Genomic DNA, 21,407 nt, shown 5'->3' with positions numbered 1-21,407 from the left:
CCCGATGCAACTTGTTAATTAATTTTCCTGCCACAGACCATCGGGCCCCTGGCTGTCCCCTGGCCTGGCAGGGCTGTGCTGTGATGACTTATCCCAGGTCCCCGAATCTCCTATTCTGTGGCCTGGCCTGGGGGATGAGACAGACCTGGGCTTTCAGCAGGACAGGATCTGGTGACAGCTGCTGCAAGGCCAGGCCGAGTCCCCACCTACCCCCAGGTGAGCCCTGCTCTCCCTCCATCCCTTCCCCTGCTCACCGCCCTCTGCCTGGACCCCTTGGGCCACAGGAAAGGGCGTCACGGCGGCATCCTCCTCAGTTCCGTGCCCTAGCACCTGCAGCACACGGCCCAGAGACTGAAGGAATCGCTGAATGAACATCCTTTCCGGGGCGCTGATATCCGGGCTCTCTGCCTCAACAGGACTTGCAGGCACCCAGGCCCCACAGCGGAGCTCCTGAGTCCTGGGTGCAAGTGTCAGCACTAAGTGATGCCCTGAGAAGGCTGCCCCCCCCCCGCCCCGAGGGCCAGAACCGACCCCAACTGCCCACTTGGCCTTGGCCGCTGCTTGGGCTCCACCTGCAGGAGGGACTGCCCCCCTCTCCTCACTCTCGGCCCCACCCTCCCCCTCACCTGGGGCCCCAGCCTTAGGAGAGGAGCTGTCCCCAACATCTCTGTCCTCGCCTCCTAGGTGGGCTGGGGTCCTACCTTCTGCTGCCAGACCTCCCAGACGGGGCCCATTTGCCCCCTACCCTCCCCCCCCCCCCGCCATACCCGTTCCGAAAACGTTACCGAGGAGCCAAAACTCCGTCTTTCGCTCCTTCCGACCCCAAAGGGTCCATGTCGTTTGAGAGGTCATTCACAGCCACATAGCTCACTGAGGCAAGGAAGCAGCCAGGGGTCACCCACCACGCAACGCTATTACAAGGCCCTCGACCTTATTCCCTCGGCCGTACCTTTCGTTAGGCTCTTCTACGTGCTTGACTTAACGCAATGCTCCAAAAACCTTGTCAGGGGCTGTTATTATCCCTATTTTATTCATGGGGAAACTGAGTCTCAGCGCCCCCTTCTCAGGACCCAGCAGGAAGCCACAGAACGGGTTTGGCTGGTACAAAAGTCAAGTCTCGATGTGCTGGTCCTTCGTCCAGTCGTCTCGGCTCTCTGCTCGGTGGCCACTGTCTGTGCAATGCCGGACCCGCAAGTCACGTGTCCCTGCCTCCCTTGACTGCCGGTTCCAGCCAGGTTCGGACGATGAGAGGTGATGGCCCAGGACCGGGAAGGCAGAGGTAAGGAATCTGTTCCTGCCTCTGTGGCTCCAGCAGCAGCGGGGACTCGGGGATCTCCGCGGCCGTGGCGCTCAGCTCCACCGGAGGCCGCAGCAGGTGCAGGGTTCGTCCCGGGTTCCCCAGCCCCGGGCGGCAGTGTGCCGAGTCCCTAAGCCCTGGGGGCCCTTCCCTTCCCTTCCTGCTCCGTCGGCCCCGACAACCCTTCATGACCCGTGTCTCTGCGGACCGTCCTCTCTGTTTGGGCTGGTTGGAGATTCTGTTTTCCTGAAGGGACCTCGAATGGTGTAGCACTGAGCACTGGGGGTGTTTCTGAGAGATACACCCTCAGAGTTGGGATTCGGCGCTGGGCCCTCGGACTGATGAGGCTTGGACACAGGTGATGACCTCATTGCCAGGCCAATGAGATACCGGTGGTCAATGGCACGTAGTGGCTTCATAACCACCTAAATTATCACCTGTGACTGCCTGGGATGAAATGTCCGTTGAAGGCACAGCTTTAGGAGTCCAGGGGGCTGCTGCACTTGACCGTCGGTACTGACGCCGGTGACCAGAAGGGCGGGGCGTGATGGCCGTCTCTGACTGAGCTGCGGCGGGTACAGAAAGAAAATGAACACACTTGGGGCTTATCCTCCATTCAAAGCCAAGCAAGAGAACCAGAGATGGCCTGTGACGGCTCTAAAGAAACGTCTTACCTCGTGCGGTCACAGAAAGACACAGCTGGAAATCAAGGCCGAAAGGTAACCCCGAGGTTTGCGCAACGACAGCGTAAGTTACCCTGGAAACTTTGCCAAGTCTCGCTGAGACGAGGTAACGCGTGACACGCGCTCAGTTCTGTGCCTGGCTGGCCGACTGCTCTGCGAGGTCATCTGATCTGTGCTGGAGGACTTAGGGGTGTGACAGCCGGGGGTAATGTGGGAGGTGGGGGGCGGGGACGTCAGTGGTCAGAGCTGCAGACAGGGTGTCAAGGGAATTGAGGGCTGACTTTGCTCTGATTTCATCCCCCAGGGGACAGACAGGCCCTACCCCAGCCTATCTTTCCATAGGGTCCGTCTTTCTCCATTGGACCTGTCAGGACACGGACTGGGATCACGCCGCTTCGAGTGACTCACGTTTCTACGTGTCACCAAGCGCCCACCCGGTGGCCTGGGCCCAAGGTCTCCATTATGTCACCCATCACCCTCTCTCGGCACCTTCCCCCCGCCCGCATCTAAGCGACCACCAGGTTGTCTCTGACGGGAAGCTTCTTCACCTCGATGTTCCCACAGCGGTGCAGGGAGCCTCCTCGCTGGTCCAGGCTCCACCTGCTGCCCAGCCCCCCCCCACTCCCCCCAACCTGCCCCTCACCCCACCCCCTAACCACCCCCTGCCCCCCAGTCCACCCTCCACATAGCACCATTATGATTTTTCCAAAATGCACATGCCCACCTCACCATACAAATGACCACCCAGAATGACATGGCCCATTTGCCCATCTACCTCCTCGCTCGCCCCTGCAGGCCCAGAAGCCGGCTTCAGGCCTGTCCCGGTCAGGGGCTCCAGTGCACCGGCAGGGGTGGAGAACATCAGGCTGTCGGAGGACAGGGGCACAACGTGTTCCAGAAGTTACACTGTGCATCTGACGCCACTCATCACTCATCAGTGCCTCCATCTGTGCAGCAGTGGCCGGGATCTCCTCTTCCTCACCTTCGGGGAGTGGTTTTGACTCAGTCAGCCTTGGGATCTCCTCTCCTTGGCCACCGATTTGTCCCGGAGTCACTACGCCCCACCCAATGAAGCAGAAGCAAATCCCTCTTAGATGAGTTCTGGGGAAGACTTCTTTTCCTGAATAAAAGGGACAGACTCAGTTGGTAGAAATCTCCTACCCTTTTTGCCCAAACCCCTCGTCCTGCCTGCCATCCGGACGTGACATCCGGAGCTGCGGCAACCACTTTGTGACCACGAGGCTACAAATCCAGACCAGAGGCCACATGTGCTGAAGACGATAAAGCTGAAGGAAGCTGCGTCCCGTGCGCCATCACAGAAAGCTGAATGGGGCCAGCAGTCACCCACATCTGGACCTTATTTCAGGAGAAAAAAAAATAAGCTGCTGTTTTTTCCAGCTGCTGCTAGCCAGGGTCTCTGTTACTGGCCCAATTGTAACAGATACAGACAGATCTGGACTCGGGTCCCTTCTCTGCCACTGACTAGCCAGGTGACCTGAACAAGTCAGCCTGTCCAACCTTTCCAAGGTTCTCGAAGTGCAGTATCGTCGCCTGTTAGAACAGAATTGACAGTCCCTACCTTAAAGTTCTGCTCCGTGAGAGGAGGGACTGAGTCTGTCTTGTTCAGCGAGGGGCCTCATACAATGGGAAAATTTTGCTACATTTATCAAGAGACTACCCCGGGCCAGGCATCAATCTTAGCAGTTTGTAGCCACGGGCCCCCTCCATTTCTCTCACATTCCTGGAAGATAAATATTAACATGCTTCTTTGTGCCAATGGAAAAACCAGGGCGCAGAGAGGTTAAGTCACCTGCCATGGGACACACAGCTGGCAAGCGGAAGAAACGAGATGTGAACCCAGATGGTCGGATCTCAGGGCTCGGCATACAGTAGGTGCTCAGTAAATGCCTCTGTTGAACAGACGTAGGAACACATCGCGAGAGGCGTGTGGAGGCGAGTTCCTTCCATCGCTGCTGTGGCTTGTGAGGCGCCCCCGTGGAGCCCCTGGATCGAGTGGGCTGTGGCCGGAGCCTCTAAGACTGTTCCCCGCCCCCCACACACACACCCGAAGCTGCATCGTCCCCCGGCTTCTGGGGTGTGTCCCTGGGCTCGTCTCATAACTCAGATACCTACTTGGCTCTTTCTGTGATTGAGATAACACGTTTACTCTCAGGTTAACTTTTATTACTTATTGATTTTCTCTGCCCTGTCTCGGCCGTGTCCATTTTTATCTGCTCAAAGTAGTAGGAGCCATTCAGTGGGGGAGTGGAGCGTAAAATATTATGACCACAGACAAGGACCCACAGTAACGGTGCCATTATTTATGAAGAGGGCAGGAGAAAGGGCCCACCCATCACTCTGGCCAGAAGTGCTGGGCTGGGAGAGCCTGAGAAGGAGGCTGTCAGCTGACCTCCCATTGAGGGGGTGAGGGACTAAATGGAAGAAACCACTTGGTGAAGCCCCGGGTCTGGGTCTAAGATGGGAGTGTCATCTCGAATAGCCAGAGGCAGCTGGATGATGGCCCTGAGGGGAACCTCAGGGATGTGTCCAAGGTGGAGGTGAAGGGAAGGTTCAGGATGGAGCCTCAGCTGTGGTTCCCCAGGGCTCAGCCAGGCCAGGTGGAGCTGGGCTGTGAGCCCACAATCTGAGTCCCCATCCCCAACACTCCTCCTGAGGTGGTTGACCTTCGTGGACCCCCACAGGGAGGTCCCGGGAGGTCCATAATGGGGGAGGGAGATCTGTGCTGGCGTGTGGAGACCTGAGACTCTGCTCTCCCAAGTCCGTGCTCTTTCCAGGACACAGCGTTGCCCCCGGTATCCACATTCCGGGCAGGAACACAGAGAGAGGGAGGCCTGGGTGGGGTCCACTCGGTAGGAGCTGGGCAGTGGAAGGGGGCGTGGAAAATACCCAGCCACGTGCACTCCGTGAGGACAGGGCCTGGCCTCCCTGGCGTTCCGGTGTATGTGCAGGGCATGGCGCTCAATAGGCACTCAATAAATGTTTGCTCCCAGCAGAAGCCTGGGCCTTCCCCACTGGGCTGCAGAAGGCTGGTGAGGGCCGAGAAGGCACGGAGCCGGGTAGTCACGCCCGCAAAGCCCCTGACCTCACTCCGCTGCCCTCCCCACCCCAGCAGTCTCAGCAAGGACTTGAAAATCCATCCAAGGGCCAGTCAGTTAATATGTGGGTCAAACGCTGTTTATTTCCCTCCCGCTTCTCTGCTCTCCATCCCAGCACGGCTCCCACTTTCCGGCTGCCTTCGATCTGCAGCCGCCGAGCATCCTCCCCCGGCCTCCCCCAGGACAGAAGGCCCACATCCTCTGGGAAGAGGAGGGACGAGCCAGAGCCCATAACTGGAAAACTCCAGCTGCCTCTGGGCTAGGCAGCCGAGGAGGATTAGCCGGCTGGGCTGCAGAACCACGCGGAGCTGGGGGACAGGCCCTCGCCGGGACCCGTGGATGCTGTGCGTGCCACTCACTCGTGGTGACAGGGGCATCCTGGGTCCTGAGGGGGGCGCTCACCCACAGACCAGAATCCACGTGTGCTCAGGTCCTCCTCGGGGATGTGTGGTCACCACCTTCCCGTTGGCCTGGGCTGTTCTCGACCCTGGGGACACAGCTCCTCATGTGGGAGACACCCCAAGGTGGCTCTTCCGGGCCAGCGCTGTCCTGCTCACCCCTCCTGATGCATGGCCTTCCGGACATCTCTGGCATGACTTCGTGGGCCCGGTCCCCTCCCCTCTGACCATGCTGTGTGGCAAGTGCTGAAGGGGAGACATCAAAGAGCTCGGCAGACCGCAAGTCAGGGTTGGGGTCTGAGCCTTGAGGCCTGATTCCACTTGGGGCCTTCCCGCCAGGTCCCGCCAACTGTTCCCAAGAGCAGCCCCTCCCCCCAGCTGTGGGGCCTGAGCACTGGGCCGGCCCGCAGGGCACGGAGGCGCCCCACTCATCCCCAGCCTCCCTGGGGCAGACGGGTGGGTGGCTGTCTGCCTGCCCTGTTCCAGAATCGCCCGGCCTGGCTTGGCGGCTGCAGCCTGACATCGGTGGTCTCCTCCCAGGTCCAGCCCCGCCACCTTTGCAGCCACCGCTCCTCCCCACCCACCCCCAGCCCTCTCCTCCACACCACCCCCAACCATATCCCCCACACAGCTCCTCTCGAACGGGCACTTGGTAGAAATAACAGAATCGTAAACCCCACGTTGGAAGAGATCTCAGGAGATCACTCACATCCCCCAGGCCCTGCCATAACCCAGCTGGAGGCAACTCAGTGTTTACTCTCCCCACTTTCCACAGACCCCCAACCAGCCCCTCCCTGGGGCAGTGCAGTGTCTATCACACAAGGAGATTCCCCCATCGGGGCTGATTGATGTCACCATGAACCACTCCCTGGCGACCATTGTCTAGAAGGCGAGAAGGACACATGGATGCACCCTAAGCAAGGGGGAGACTGATGCTTTCACAGAGGGACTCTGCCCTGGGATGGGGCTCTGGGAGCAGAGATCAGGGAAGGCTTCCCAGAGCAGGTGACACTTGGTGTGGCCCTTGAACCAAGAGCGTACTTTCCCTGATGGAAACGCCGTGGGGCAGGTGGAGGCCACCCTGAGAAGAGGACACAGCAGGTGCATCATTGAAGCTCAGGGTCAGGGGCACAGGTGCCAGAGTCAGCAGTTGAGGTGACATCTGGTGGTCGGTGCTGGGTGACACCTCATCCGTAGACCCTGATGGCCCCGCCCAGAAGGTGCATGGGGACTGAGGGAGTTAGCCCACCGCGTGCCCTTCCAGGTGCCCGGAGCCGGTGCTCGATGACATTAGTGATCCAGGGGACAGAGCCCAGAGGCAGCGGGTAGGATGACGGCAGGGGCAGGGAGGGCGCAGGCTCTGAGCCCAGATGCCAGTGTCCCTGACTGAGCTCTAGTCCCCCTCGCTGGGCCCCAGCTTCCCATCTGTAAGTGGGGGGCGGGGTGGGGGTCAGGCCCACCTTGCAGGGCTGCCGGAAGCATCGGTGACAAACCGGCAAAACACCGGAGCTCAGGGCAGGCGTCCACGTGACCGTTGTTGGAAGGCCTGGCAGCAGGCAGAGTCCTGGGTGTGAAGAGTCTGGGAATCAGCAACAGGAAAGTGATAATTGAAATCTCGAGGGTGGACGAGTCCCCTAGGAAAGAGTGTTAGAGGAGAAGAGATGAGGGGAAGTTTCACCAAGGGGAGCCCTGGAATCCTTGGCTGGATTCTGCCCACAGACTCCTCTGAAGTCAGAAGGAGGAACTGGACTGTGGCTGCAGCAGGAGAGTGAGCAGTTAGACACAGAGAAGAACTTTCTCACCTGGAGACAGTACATTGGTTAAGAAGGTGGGGGTGACTTACCCTGTGACCTTGGACAAGTGACTTAGCCTCTCTATGACTCCGTTTTCTTATCAAAATGAGGATGCAAGCTGTCCCCATCTCATGGGATTGCCATGAGAACTAAGTGAGATGATCCATGTAAAGTGCTGTGCTCAGCACAGAACCCTTGGTTAAACCATAGTGATGATGGTGATGACGGTGGTGGTGACGATGGTCACTGTCTCATGATTGTCCTGTGGAGGGCAGGATCGAGCACATGTGTATACACAGACACAATTGGTTTGGATGTTGAGTCTAATGATGTCACACACACACCCACGGAAAGATTTATTACCCACATAAGGAGGGTTCTGGAGAGAGCGGGGCTTGTACCCAAGCTGTCCGTCGTGTAAAGAGAGGAGTGAGTGGCTCTGGTTTTCACTGTGAGTAGGAGTGAGGCCAGGGTGAGAGTTTTCATGCCTGGGACGTGGTTTTCTTGATGTGAACTACTTGCCACGGTCAAAGGAGGGAGCATGGGCCTTCCTACCAGTTTGTCCAGATGAGAGACAAAAAGGAGACAGGGGAGGCATGAACCTCAAGCTGTCAGTGGTCCAACATAAAAATTGGAGTCAAACTCTATTATAGTGCACATGATAATAATGATGGATACGAGGGTGGTGATGGTGGCGATGACGATGACGAAGACAGATCCTGTATCCAGGATCTCCCTCGCTCCCTCCTGCTTTGGCGAGAGATGCCCTCATGGGCCACCCTCCTATCCATCTCCAGGACTGAAAACCAAACCTTGTCTCCCTCACTGTATCACCAATGTTTATTTAGCGAACCTCCTTAGCTGAGGACCGTGGGGGGATCAAATTATGACATGCGAAGAGAGAGAACACAGATTTGTTCTTCACACTCAGAGATAAAAGGTGGGGAATGCGGAGGCTGAAGTTCAAGAGAGGCTGAGGACAACACGAGCATCAGTCTCCTTGACCCTGAGGGGAGGAAGCACGTGGATGATATGGATAAACCAGAACGGTCACAGGCAACTGAAGGACAGGAGTGTGGAAGAAAGCCCTTGACCTCTTGGAGAATATGTCAAGGAAGTGGCCAGTTTCTCTCAGCTGCCCCAAAGCTTCTGTCCTGTGGATGCTATAAATAGAAACCTCAAGGCCCATGGGGCCCAGATCCTGAGTTTGCACACATGCATTGGCTCCTTCAAGGTGGGAGTTATTTCTATGTTTCAGATGAGCAATCTAAGGCTCAGAGGTAGACTGTGACCTCTCCAAATTTGCCCCAGTCTAACCTGAAGCCACAGCTGGCACTATTCTCTGATGTGCAGTGATGCTCCACAAACAGGGCTGGTTTTATGTTTTTATCTCATGGAATCTAGTCCCTTCCCTGCAAGAGAACCACTAGTGGAGGGACTGGTGAAAAATTGGGTATGGAGTTCTGTGTTGGGCAGAATTAATTGGAATTTGATTATTGCCACTTTGCTCCTCTGAGCAACCTCAAAACATGGCATTATACATCAAAGTTTTAAGTTTATGTGGACCAAAAAACAATTAATAGAGTAAAAAGGTAATCCATGAAATGGGAAAAATATTTGCAAATCATATACCCAGTAAAGGGTTAATATCCAAACTATGTCATCAACAAGACTGTAAAATGGGCAAAGAACTTGAATAGACATTCCTCCAAAAAAGACATACAAATGGCCAATAAGAATTTGAAAAGATCATTGACATGGCTAAAATCAGGGAAATGTAAATTAAAACCACATGTGAGAAACCACCCTCACCAATTAGGATGACTACTATTAAAGGGAGGAGAAGGAGGAGGAGGGGAATGAGAAGAAGGAGGAGGAGGAGGAGGAGAAGAAGAAGAAGATGATGATGAAGAAGAAGGAGGAGGAGGAGGAGCAGGAGGGGGAGGAGGAGGTGGAGAAGAAGAAGGAGGAGGAGGAGCAGGAGAAAGAGGAGGAGGAGGAGGGGAGGGTTGGGGAGGAGGAGGAAGAGGAAGGAGGAAGAGAAGGAAAAGGAGGAGGAGGAAGAAGGAGCAGGGGGAGGAAGAGGAGGAGGAGAAGAAGAAAACTAGTCTTGGTGAGGATGCGGAAAAATCGGAATCTTATACGCTGCTACAGAAAACAGTATGATTCTTGCCAAACAGAAAATAGAATAGACCTACAATCCAACAAATCTCAACCTGAGTATTACCCAAAAGAATTGAAGGCAAAGTCTTGAAGAGAAAGCTGTGCACCCAGGTTCATAGCAGCATTCTTCACACTGGCTAAAGGCTAGAAGCAACCCAAGTGTCCATCCACGGATGAAAGGATGAACACAACGTGGTGTGTATACACAAGGGAATATTACACAACCTTCAAAAGGAAAGAAACTTTGACACCTGCTACAATATGAACGACTCTCGAAGGCGTTACGCTAAGTGAAACAAGCCAGTCCCCAAGGGACAAATACTGTCAGATTCCATTTATATGAGGAACCTAGAAGAGTCCAATTCATAGAGACAGAAGTACAATGGTGGCTGCTAGGGGCTGGGAGTGGGTGGAATGGGGACTTAGTGTTTCATGGGGACAGAATCAGTCTGGCAAGATGAATAGAGTTCTGGAGGCGGACGGTCGTGTCAGTTGCACAACAGTGTCACTCTACTTAATGCCACCAAGCCACACACTTTATAAAGGTTAAGTTGGTAGCTTCTGTGGGATTTGTATTTCACAATTAGTAAATGAAAAAAAACAAAACAAAACCACAGTAACATGGCAACAGATCCCTGGTCCTAAAGCCTCTAGAACCACAAGACTGTGTGAGTGAGACGGGCCTTGCCAAAGCCTCGGACGCCCCAGCCCTCCTGGGTTGTGCCGCTGATCCTCTACTCGGGTAAGAACACTGAAGTTCAGAGAGGCTGAGTGAGCTCCCTGAGGTTGCACAGCAGGTTAGAAGCAGAATCGGGCTCATCCCTTGCCTGTTTGGATTCTACACCAGTCCCCCAGCTACAGTCCCCAGCTGCTTCTAGGACGCATTTACCAGGAGCCACATTAATATTGATATTCGTGACTCCTGAACCAAGACCCGAGGTCTCCAAGCCAGCTCTGCTGGCTGGGCATTTGAGGCCACCTTCCCATAGGCCTCTGCGCACTCCCAGCACCTTCCCCTCCAGCCAGCCGCTGACAACGTGGGCCCCTCATTTCCCCTCCATTTCCTGCCCAGACTTTGTTTTACATCCTGGGGCTTCCTCCCCATCTGTCACATGCTACAGCTCATTCAGCACACCCTGGGTCCCCGTAGCTGCCTGTGGGGAGGCAGGGGGCTGTGGGCTCCCAGCCAAGACCCCGCGGCGCGCGCAGCAAGCAAACACTCCGGGAGCGGCCTCCGCTGCCAGGTTCCCTGGAGGGGGCCGCCACCTTGCAAGTGATGCTGCCTCTTTTTGGTGGCTGTCTTCCCATTCCCCAGCCCCTCCTCCCCAGCGCAGGTAACAGCTTCCTCTCTGATGACCTTGACCTCACAAGGAGATCCTTTCCCAGGGTCTTCCTTTATCCCCCCCCCAAAAGGTTGTAAAAGGATGCTGACCTTGGGGTCAAAGATGGGGTCCCCTCTCTGAACCCCAGTCTCCTCCGCTGCAACGCGGGGACCAGACGTGATGACTTCACAGTGCTTTGTGTATCATATTAGAACAGAAACGTAAAGGCAAAGCCCCTGACTCCTAGGAAGGACTCAGTAAGCGTTCACGGTAAATGCGCCTCCCTCCCCCCCCCCCCCCTGCCAACCCCCACCCCCGACTTCCATTCCAGGGACTGGAAAGAGTGTGGGTTTTGCCATCAGAAAGGCCCCCGGGGCCTTGCCGCTTTGCTCCACCCCCCTACCCGCTGTGTGAACTCAGACAAGTTGCTTAACGTCTCTGAACTTGTTTCCTCTTCTGTTAACACGAGCGCCCCCTCGCTGAGTTGTTTCAGTGAAGATTAAATGGCTAGCTGGACCCCCCCCCTCCCCGCCGACCCCCTCCTCCAACACCCCAGCTCCCTGCTTGCTCTGCACCCGCCAGCTAGGTCTACGCCAAGTAAAACACCACTTGGATCCCACTTGGCCTTTTCCTTCTGTGTCTCGGCTCCTGGCCACTCGGCGGAGTTCACTGCAGAAATGGCTGTTTTTGCAGCCATGGGTCGTGATGAAGTCTGAAAACTGATCCAGAGACGAAAAGCAGCAGCTGCGGACCAGCCACACGTGGGAATGGTGTCTCTCCGGGGGAGCCTCCTGGGATCTCAAGCGGAAAGGGGGTCTTCCCCGTCATTGGGCGCCATGCCCTGAGGTCCCGATGGGGTCCCTGAAGCGGTGACCCCGTCGAGGGGTCATCTCCTGGGTCCCCCCAGGGACGTGGACTCCGACAGACCTGGACTCCAGTTCCTCCTCCTCTACCTGCTCCCCGCGTGCCCTCACTCAGTCCCCTCCCCTCAGGGGGTACGGCTCCCCTCCTTTCAAATATGTGACACTAACCAGCCTCCTTCCCAGGTGGTGGGGTGAGACCCAGATGGCCCAGCCCAAAGTCAATGCCCGGGCCTGGCACCCCACAGAGTATGGATACACGGTGTTGTTGTTTAAACCCAGCAATCCCCGCCATGATACGGTGATCATGGGTCATCCCTTATACCCGCTGAGCCTCTGTTTCACAATCTGTAAAATGGGGATGAAAATCTGAGCCCTCAAGACAATGGGACCTAATGCTCCTTGTCCAAGGCCTAGCACACAGTAGGCCTACACACCGTCTGCCTCCTCCTCCTTCTCCTCCTCTTCATCCAGAGGCAGCCTACTAGATCCCTGGACACCTTTGGCTTGGAGAAAGTTCCAGAATTTTTCTTCATTGGTTCTTGGCCTCTGAAGTAGAAAGGAGACCAGGCAAGGAGCACTGAGTCACAGAAGCCTGGGGGAGATGGCTTTCCCGGCAGAGGGAGTGATTGCTTGGGTCAATGTCAAGGAGAAGCCCAAGGCCACAAGGACAGAGCAGTGTGCACAAGATATAGGGATGTGCAGATTATTATAATGTTGACCGAGACCGACCAGGCGGCGGTGGGCAAGAAATGATGGAAGGGGGAGGAGCAGCCTCCCGTGCAGACAATTCATTCAAGGAGAAGGGGAATAGAAAGCCAGAGAAAGCTGGAAGTGACGTGGGCCTTCCTGTTCCCTTTTGAATTAAATATGGGAGATGCTTGCTCACTGTGTTCGCCTCGTGGCGACGACATGGGACTGAGGAAAGGGGGGCTTGCAGGGGTGTGGGTGGCATCCAGAGTGAAAGCAGGGGCCTCTGAAAGAGCAGAAATCTGTCCTCCGGGGCATCTGAGGGCTGATGAGACCCGAGTGGGCATCACCCAGAGGCCAGCGGGGGCTCGCTGCTCACGGGGGGGGGGGGGGTTGGGGGGCGGAGACTGTGGGTAACTGGCTCAGGCCCAGCCAGCCCAGTCCAGGGAGCCAACCGCCTTTGACACTGTCCCACCCCAGATCTGGATCTAGGACTGTCCACCTGCCTGGGCCTTTCTCCCCAGACCACGCCCAGTGCAAAGCTTAGCCCTTTCTCTCCTCCCCAACACCCCCCCCCACCACCACGCATTTTGAATTTATTGGTGTTGGAGATCTGTGGGCTCGGAGGGAGAGATACTGACTCTCCAGCTCACCAGCTTTGTTCTCTCTGCTGCTCCCCCACTTCCCAGGAGGGAGCTGGTCCTGTTTCGTGCAGAGCGTGCCTGCATCCTTCCGGACACCTTCCTACCAGCTCGTTCTGTGCCCTCGGAGGGTCAGCTTTCCGTCCCCGAGGACGTCTTCCAGACAAATGCTTCCCTCTCCCAAAGAATCGTCATGATCGAAGTGTCTTCCTCGTGTTCAAGAGGGATTATCGTCACTATGTGACACGGGGGGGAAAAGACATAGAGGCTCGAGAGGTTAAGTGACTTGGCTGTTGGCACACAGCCAGGGAGAGATCTGGCAGCGGAAGCTCCATCTGGGGTGTGGCAGCCCCGGATCCGCCACCGGCTCTGCCACAGGACAGCTACTCCAGTGCCCCTCCATCACGGGCCATCTGAGGACTAAATGAGGTGACACATCTCTGGGGCTAGTACAGCCCAGGCACATAGTAGGTGCTCAACTACAGCTACCGTTGTTCCCAGTGATGCGCTGGGCGCACCTGCAGGGCGCCCCTGCCCCCGGGGGCCTGCACCCGGTCTCTCCTCTCCCCATTCCACGTCTGTTCCTTCTCTTCTTCCAAAATCACTCAGAAGTTCCCTCCATGAGGCTGTCCTCCCTGATCCACCCCCTCCCCCCACCGTGAATCTTGCCAGGGCACCGTGGGGGGGGCGGTGAGGGAAGAAGGAGATCTTGAATGAGTCTGGGCTCAAACCTCTCTTTTTTTCATCAGCGCCGGAGGGGGGTGGCCTTTGGAGGGTCCCTCGCCAAGTCTCTGTGGCCTCGTCTCCTGCAATGGGGGGGGTCTCTCTGCAGTTTCCAGGCTTGTGACAGAGATCAGATAAAACAGCAGGTGTGAAGAAACTGCGCATGGAGGCTGGCTTGTCATTTCCACCTGTCTTCCTTTGCTCTGTGTCCCCTCGGCAACCTGAATCTGATTTATGTTTTCCTTCCACGTTTCGTGATCTCCTTCCAAGCAGAAAGAACCGATCGGACGGCCTGGAGCGATGGGGTGAGCCCGCTATGTGTCAGTGTCCGGGCCGGCCTGGGGGACGGGACACAGACCCCAGTCGCCCTGAGAGTCAGAGGGGCAAAGGAAACACCTGCTATGGCCCCCCGGGGAGGGGGCGGGGATACGCCAGAGCCAGAAAGGACTTGAACATCAGCCGTTTGGTACCAGTGTTCTGTGCGCCGATAGGGAGACCCAGGCACAGTTGGGGGATGATGGAATTTTAGGCATCAAGGCAGCCGATGGGGCAACTGTTTCCTGGCACTGTCTCAGCCCCATCCACCGGGTCCATCAAAGTTACCCAAAGATCCAATATATTTTTAGTTAAGATTCTGAGCCCAGGAGGGAAGCAGGGCCTTTGTGTACACAAAGGCACATTATTAATATTTACTCAGGGGCTTCTCCAAGGACCCCAAATAGCAAATCATGGCCAGAGAAGGGAATGGAAGATGAGCGTTGCCAGGTTGCTGGCTGCCTACAGATGGAGGGAAGGGGTCTGCTGAACATTCTGCAGGCGCGGCACCCGGCAGGGTCAGGGCTATCAGGGGCCTCACAGCTCTTTCTGTTCACCCCCTTGGAGGGCAGGGGACTTACCCCGGTGACCTAGCAAGGTCCAGACAGAGGCAGAAACAGAATCTGGGAACACAGAGCGATGGAAGGAGCAGGGTCTCCATCTGCAAAATGAACCGACTCCTGCCCAGGCAGGTCTGCGGGCAGAGGTCAAAGGACCACCCACCGCATCCCGCCAAGAGCAGGTGCTCCACAAAGAGCCAACGGTGAGCCGCGATGAGGACTGGATGTCAACGCCAGTGCCTGCCGTCGCCCCCCCCCCCCCCCCCCGTCCCCCATTGCCCAGGGTGCTTTGCAATGTCCTCAGGCATCCCTTTCAGTGGGGGAGGTCTGCGTCCCCAGGCTGAGCTCCCAAAGACCAGGTAGAGAAAGTGTCAGTTACTCGGCACAGGAAATGGCCCCTCCTCAACTCCATTCGTAGCCTCCCTGCCCTGGAGCCAGACAGCAGCACTCTGGACCCTGCTTCTCCCCCCCAGAAGCCCTACCCCCGGCCTCTTCCCAGGCCCGGCACCCGCTTCTGCGGCCCTATATCTATGTCACTGCCAGGAGAAATGAGGTCCAGATGTCATTTTCTAAATGGCAGGCACCTGCTGACAGCTTCTGTCTCTTGGCGGCTATAATTGCAGCGCCCTCTCTCCCCTTCATGCCCCGTTCTGCACAAACTCCCTTCTGTCTCTGCCAGGGATTTTATTAAAGAGTTTATTACATTTCTCTGCCTTTGCTTGCAAACTGTCTCTTTTAGGGATCTAAAAAAAAAAAAAAAGAGCTAAGACCCAAACAGGTAAGGTGAGCTTCTCGAAGGCCACAGAGCTAGCTAGTAAAGGCTGGGTCTGGGAGCTTGGGAGTTTGCAGTTCCAGTGTGGCCAGGACAGATACGTATGACTGAAAGCAGAGGGTCAGAACAGGGATCGAGGCCAGTGTAGGAGCAGAAAGGAGGTTCAGACGTCGGTGGGGACATCAGGGTCACGGGGCTTACTTCTTCATTCAACGAATGCTGATCGAACACAGAGCACCTGTAAGAGGCGCTGGGGATACAACTATGACTCACAGTCCCTGCCCTCCAGGAACCCATGGTCCAATGGGACTAGAGAGAGAGGTAGATAGCCATTTTGCGGGGCCCTGATGGGTAAAGTATAGGACCCTGTGGACACTCACAGAAGAGACACTTAATCTGGGCTTGGCAGTCCAGGAAGGCTTCCTGGAGGAAGCGGTGCCTCACGGAAGACCTGAAATAAGCAGGACATAGGTGTGACACCTTGCCTCTTCGGAGAGAAGAGCTCTGTTGGTAATTAGAGGTGTCATGGGAGACTAAGACCAGGCTGGTTTCCATACCAGCCTCGACCCAGAGCAGCCGGCTCGCCAAGAGCTGAATTTGAGCTGCGTTGCTGGCTTCCATGTTGCTCTATGAGGACAGTCAGTAAAATGCTGAAGACTTAGGCCCCTCTTCTCATAAAAAGTGTGTGTGTGTGTGTGTGTGTGTGTGTGTGTGTGTGTGTGTTTACGTTTATAGCTCTACACACACGAACAGTTGGAGACGGAAATGTATTTGAGGGCTGCTAACTGAGGCTGCGTAAGGTAATGGGCCATAGGTGGTGCTGTGAGTAGACAGGAAACTGTCATGGGAGACAGACAGGGAGAGGGCAGAGCCTGGGTTCTCGGGTCCCTCCTGGAGCCCCCTGCTCTCCCTGCAACGAAACTCTCCTTTCCCTGCAACTAACCAGATTCTGCTCCCCTCCTGATTCCAGCCATGAAGAGGGGCTTCCAGATGGTCAGGGGTCCAGAGCCAGGCAGCACCCAGGGCCCAAGGGTCCCTGCACACCCGGCCTGGTGTCCTCAGTCTCTCTCTCTCTCTCTCTCTCTCTCTCGATCCTGCTCTTCCCCCTGCTCCCTCTCTTCTTTGCTCCCCCCTCCCAACCCCCCCATCAGATCATTCACGCATCCCACCTTCTGTTGCCCACCTCTGCCTGTTCAGCCCCTGGGCTGAACACTGAAGGGGACAGCGAAGGGGACGAGGCATGTCCCTGCCCTCAGGGAGCCCCCAGTCTGGCTGGGGACACAGAGGAATCCATCACAACCCAGGGTGGTCAGTGCCGGAACAGGGCAGATGCAGGAGGGCTGGGGAGCCTGGGGGTCTGGGGGGAGGGAACCCAGCCCTGGACAGGGGTGTCAGGGAGGACCTCTGGGAGGAGGGGATCATGCTGAGGCCTGAGGGAGAAGCAGGGAGTCAGGGGGAGGGGTCCATGGGGAGAGGTCAGTATAGGCAGAGGCAACCTGGCACCTGCGAAGGTCTGGCAGAGAGGGAGAGCTCCCCCCCACCCCCCACCCCCCCCGCCCGCCAGCAGCGGGCAGCTCTGCAGGGCTGGGGCCTGGGGTGTGGGGGTGCAGGTAGGGGGACGGAGAGGTGGAGGAAGAGGAGGCTGGGGGTGCACTGCGGTCGGATCACAGAGGACTGGTGAGCTGGCTGTGAGGTTCAGGCTTCATCCTGAGGGCCCTGGGAACCTTGGAGGGTCAAAGGGAAGTTAAGGGACAAAGCGCCCGCCCTGTAGACATGGGGGTGGGGAGCTCCAGGAGGACCCGGTTCCTCAAGCCCCTGAACAGGAAGAAGCCCCGGCCTCCCTCCCCTCCCCTCCCTAGCATTTTCTCTCCTTCCCTCCTCTGTTCCCCCAGCTTCTCCCTCCTTCCCCTCCTCCATTCCTGAGGCCCCTCCTCCCCACCTCCCCCTGCCCCGCCCCTCCGCTCCCTCCAGACCCCTCCCCAGCCCCAGGCTCCAGCGGCCCCAGGGCTGAGTGGCCCTTGCGACAGCCTGCAGCGCCACCTCGGGGCCGGAGCCGGCAGCGCCGCGGGGTCGCCACACCCGGAGGCAGGCGCGGGTCCCCTCCTCCGCCCCAGGGAGCAGGTGCGGCCAGCCCGCCGGGCCCAGGGCCCTCCTCCGCCCGCAGCCCGGGCTCCGCAGCTCCGGGATGATGCTGGCGCGGACAGCAGTCCCGTCTCCGTCCCCCCTGACGACCCTCATGACCAACTCAGCTCCTCTCGCCGAAAACCAGGCGCCAGAACTGAAGACAGTCCCTGCCCTTTCACCCCCTGCGTGGGGCCACCAGCCTGGGGACGCCAGGCCTTCTTGCGCTCCTGGGAGTGGGCCCCACAGGGGCCGGCGCACCCATACTGCAGATGCGGAGACCGAGGCTCCGACACGGGCAGTCGGGGCGGATGGCTCGGGACCTAGAACCCGGCACCGTGCCCTGTTCAGCAATCACACGCGATCACCCACGCTGTGCCAGGTGGAGCTCTGGGACCAGGGACACAGAGAAGAAAAGGCAGTGGAGGAAGCCCCTGCCCTGGGGGGGAGGGTATGTAAGTGCAGTTTCTAGTGATTGGAGATTTGACCTGAACTATCAGAGAAGGTGCTGGCAACCCAGGGGGCTCCTGGGAGGGGTGGGGGAGGGAGGTCTGAACTGGCTTCAGAGGGGAGATGGCTTCTGGGCTGTCTCCTCCAGGCAGAGTGAGAGTTTGCCAGGGGAGGATGATGGAAGGGCATTCCAGGCTGGGGGAACAGCCTGCCGGAAGGCAAAGAGGCCAGAAAAAGCAGGAGGTGGGGGGGGGGGGGGGGTCCTCTGTGACTGCAGTGATGGCTGGAAAGAGGTGCCAGACCAGGAAGAGGTTTGGGCCTCTTTCTGTAGGCATTAGGGAGATGAGGTATAATAGCAGTTGTGATCACAGTGCATATTAATAGCCCCAGCTAACACTTACTGAGGGCTTCCTGTTTGCCAGGCATGTTCTGAACACTTTAGACATTTCTTTCTTTCACTCCTCTTAGAAGGATTATTGCCACCTCTATTTTATAGAGAGGAGAAGACACAGAAAGGTTAAGTCACTGCGCCTGGTCATTCAGCTAGTGGGTGGGAGATTCGACCCCAGCATCAGACTCCAGAGCCTGTGCCCTCAATGAGGACAAAGGTGGGGGGCGGGGGGAGTGCAGGGCTGGGGAGGGAGCAGATCCCAGAGCTCTCTAGGCGATAGGGTGGCTGGGGCCACTGATTACCTGGAGGGGGAAGGCTGGAGGAGGCAAGATGACTCTGTCTTAGTCTGACGGTGCCATTCAGATTTCACTCATTCTGAGAATAAATTCTGCCCTCAGGTCTGCCTGGCCTTGGCCTCCGCCCTCAGGGAGCTGACATTTCAGGAGGCCAAGAGAAATAAACATAAACACAAGACTGAGCAAGACAGTCTCAGACAGTGATACTGACTTGGAGGAAAACTGGACGGAGAGAGGGATCCAGAGATAGGGGGCGGAGGATCCCTTACTTAGGGCCAACCTCCAGGGACACACCTTGTGGCCCTTCCCCTCCAAGGGCCCTCCCCCATGCCCCCGGGGCCCTGTGAAGGCTGCAAGAGGGAGGGGTCCCTGATGGCCCAGGTCTAGGAAAATGCCCCTGGAGACCCCTCTGTGCTTTCCAGGTCAGCCCCGTACTTCCTCCTGCATTGGCGCCCAACCGTCTCCCTTGGGAACACCTCAGCTTAATGGGCCCAAAACAGCAGTTTTTGGCTTCCCCTGCCTGCCTCCAGGGCCAAGGTCAAGGAGGGACATGTTAGACCTTCGGAAACAGAGCGATGACCTCTCTTTTCCAGAAGAAGTGAGGGGAAAAGTTCCCTACCACACACTGTTTGGTTTTGAATAACCACCCCCCCGCCCCGTGTTGCCTATAAAATATTAGACACAGAGAATCTTAGAGCAACAGAGTCTTAGATCCTTCGACTTTAGCATCACATTAGAGACTCTGTGAGAAATGGAACCCCTTGGGTTTCTGGCGTCATTCAATTTTGGATTTGTAGGATGAAAACACGAGATCAGAAGCCTAGGGTTTGGGGGTTCGGATTTGCAGGGAGCTTGGATGTCCCCTCGTGGTTCCATCCACCCCTCACTAGCTGCTGTCTTTGGGCATTCACTTAACGTCTCTGTGCCTCAGTTTCCTTTCTTTTTGTTCAAAGCGGACGGAAATAGTTTGCACCCAGAAGGGCTCCTGAGCCGGTTCAATGAGCTGCGGCTACAGAAAGCTTGGCCCAGTGCCAAGCTGGGTAAACTGTGAGCTATACTAACACTCTTCGAGCTAATGCAGTTCACCTCCCCTGTAATGCAGGGGTGGGTCAGACAGCTTGCTGGTGCCTCTGCCCAGCGGGCCGCTGTGTAGAAGGCCATCCAGCCTAGACTAGATTCCCTCCTGAGGTGAAGTGCCCACCTTCACAAGACGCAACCTTTGTCCTGCAGCGAGGGAACGGGTCCGAGCCCGTGGTTCTTCCGCCCTGAGTGTCCCAATCCTGTTCTCTGGTGCTGGAGACCCCCTCCTCCATGCCTACAAAGCCAAGGGTAGGGTGGGGGGTGGGGGGAGGAGCTAGGCCCACCCAGCACCTTCCCCAGGATGGCCTGGTGAGGTGGTGCAATTTGTCCAGAGCCCTTCCCAATCCAGCTGTCCTTTTCTTCCTGTCTCAGCAGCCCCCTTCAATTGCCGGGTTTCCTGGGTGCTCATTTGTCCCGCCTTGACAGGGAGAAAAGCCTCCATTCGTTCTCCCGAGGTCAGAGAAAAACATGTGCTTTATAGGGGCGCCTGGGTGGCGCAGTCGGTTAAGCGTCCGACTTCAGCCAGGTCACGATCTCGCGGTCCGTGAGTTCGAGCCCCGCGTCAGGCTCTGGGCGGATGGCTCAGAGCCTGGAGCCTGTTTCCGATTCTGTGTCTCCCTCTCTCTCTGTCCCTCCCCCGTTCATGTTCTGTCTCTCTCTGTCCCAAAAATAAATAAATGTTGAAAAAAAAATTTTTAAAAAAACAAAAAAAACGTGTGCTTTATAAAGGACACCTGGATTAGTAACATTTAAGGGAAAGCCACAACTTGGAGAGGGTGGGTTCAAGCATCCCCTGGGGGGCTGCGGGACCAAAATGGGTGGGATCGGGAGGGAGCTTAGCGCACCGGCTACCCCGATCCAGGGGCTGGAGGCTTCTCCGGGCGCCCTGCCTTCCTCCCTGCCGCCCGCCGCCGAGTGCAGGACCACGGCCCGGATCACCTACCCATCTGCAGTCCCGGTGGCCTGCCGGTCCTCTGTCCCACGGCGTTAATTGGTTATCCGGCACCGGTAAATCCCCCGCTTCGCCTCTAGGGGAGGAGCTGCGGTCAGGGAGCTGGGTGCTTGCTTGCAAGGCGCCCATCACCAGCCTGAGGGCTTTTGCTGGCTGGGCAGGAGAATGCGTGTAACTCCCAAATTAGGCTTTCAACGGCTGTCTTTCCCTAAAGGAGACACGTGGGCTCCTTTAGTGTTTCAGCTAAAACACTGAGAGGGAGCAAGAGAAGTAGAAATTGGCTTCTTTCTAGAAATTCAGTGAAAACAGTCTGGACTGGTTTTGTGTTTTACATTTTTTATCTCCCCCCACCCCCACCCCACCCCACTCCACCTTGGCCTCTGATGCCAAAGCCACACGAGCAGACGTGGCTTCACAGGACCAGATATTCAGAGTCAAGCCGAGTCGAGTGGTCAGTGGGGAGAGCCGGTGGGCTTGGGGCCACCTGGCTCAGCTCTGTGATGAGGGTGGATCCGGGCCTCGGTGATGGGGAAGAGGGTTCCAGAATGGGGAGAGGCTCAAGAAAGGCAAGAACACCTGTGCTCCCACCCGCCCCCAGCCATCCCCACCCCACTTTCTGCTGCAGGCGCAGTGAGGGGCCCAGGATCCTCAGGAAAACCAGGCCCCGCCAGGCGCTGCTCCTTTGCACATGCTGTTCCCCCTGCTGGGAGTGCCCTGCTCTCTGCTGGAGAAGCCCCCGCAGCCTTCCAGGCGCACGCCCCTCCTCGGCAAAGTCTCTGTCCTC

This window comes from Acinonyx jubatus, chromosome C1, assembly GCF_027475565.1.
Source record: "Acinonyx jubatus isolate Ajub_Pintada_27869175 chromosome C1, VMU_Ajub_asm_v1.0, whole genome shotgun sequence".
Taxonomy (NCBI): domain Eukaryota; kingdom Metazoa; phylum Chordata; class Mammalia; order Carnivora; family Felidae; genus Acinonyx; species Acinonyx jubatus.
Note: the sequence above shows the minus strand (reverse complement) of the source record.